Source organism: Arachis duranensis, chromosome 6 (genome assembly GCF_000817695.3).
Source record: "Arachis duranensis cultivar V14167 chromosome 6, aradu.V14167.gnm2.J7QH, whole genome shotgun sequence".
Classification (NCBI taxonomy): domain Eukaryota; kingdom Viridiplantae; phylum Streptophyta; class Magnoliopsida; order Fabales; family Fabaceae; genus Arachis; species Arachis duranensis.
The window spans coordinates 11,724,974-11,726,381 of NC_029777.3; positions in this window are offsets into that span (position 1 = coordinate 11,724,974).

Here is a 1,408-nt window from a genome sequence, read left to right on the forward strand (position 1 = left end):
GACACACCTTATAAGGTATGGTCAGGGGAACATGCAGATTACGAGAAACTCAGAGTCTTTGGATGCACAGCCTACTATCATGTTAAAGATAATAAGCTTGATGACAGAGCTAAGAAGGCAATCTTTTTGGGGTATCCAAGAGGGGTTCAAGGCTATCGCCTCTGGAGTGTAAATGATTCTAAGTTTGTAATTAGTAGGGATGTTACTTTTGATGAACGATCTATGGTAGCTTTGTCTAAAGATACGATGTTAGATGATGGTGATGTTGAAAAAACTTCAAATACTCAAGTGGTGGAGATAGAGTCTAAATACCAACAAATAGATTCTAATAATGTTCAGGTGGAGCATCCTAATGCTACTCGAGATGACGCAGAAGATGAACTTGATCATGAGGAAATTCAGCGAGAAAATGCACATTCATTACAACAGCAGTAGCAGGATTCTTTGGCATCTACTAGGCCAAAGAGGAATTATAAATTTGTTCAGAAGTTTGGGTCAGACAAGCCTTTGAGACATTATGGGCAGCTAAACCTGGTAGATTATGCACTCTCAGTGGAGGATGATGAGCCGGTCACCTTCAAACAGGCTATCAAAGACAAAGATAGAGAGAGTTGGTTTGTCGCTATGGAGGAAGAGATGCAATCTCTTCATAAGAACAAGACATGGGATGTGGTCCCATTGCCCGTGGGAAAGACTGCAATTGGTTGTAAGTGGGTGTATAAAAGAAAAGAAGATCCTACTAAGTCAGATGGTACAAGATTCAAAGCTAGGTTAGTAGCAAAGGGATTTGCACAGAAAGAAGGTGTTGATTACAATGAGATATTTTCTCCTGTGGTGAAACACACTTCCATAAGGGTGCTTTTAAGTCTTGTTGCTCATAGTAATCTTGAGTTGGAACAACTAGACGTGAAGACTGCATTCTTGCACGGTGACTTAGAGGAAGAAATCTACATGTATCAACCTGAGGGTTTCAAGGTTGAGGGTAAAGAAAGTCAGGTATGTCGCTTGAGGAAATCGCTATATGGATTAAAACAATCTCCTCGGCAATGGTATAAGCGATTTGACTCCTTTATGTTAAAACAAAGTTTTTCCAGAAGTAATTATGATTGTTGTGTATACATTCGTAAGCTTCCTGGAGGTGATTATATCTATCTTCTATTGTATGTGGATGACATGCTTATTGCCTCTAAGAGCAAGGTAGAGATAGATATGTTAAAGGTTCAACTTGGTAAAGAATTTGAAACAAAAGACTTGGGTGCTGCACGAAAAATATTAGGCATGGAAATTAAAAGGGAGAGATCAAGCCAAAAATTGTTCTTGAGCCAAAGAGGATACATTGAGTGCGTCATTGAAAGGTTTGAAATGAAAAATGCTAAATCGGTGGTAACGCCGTTGGCTCCACATTTTA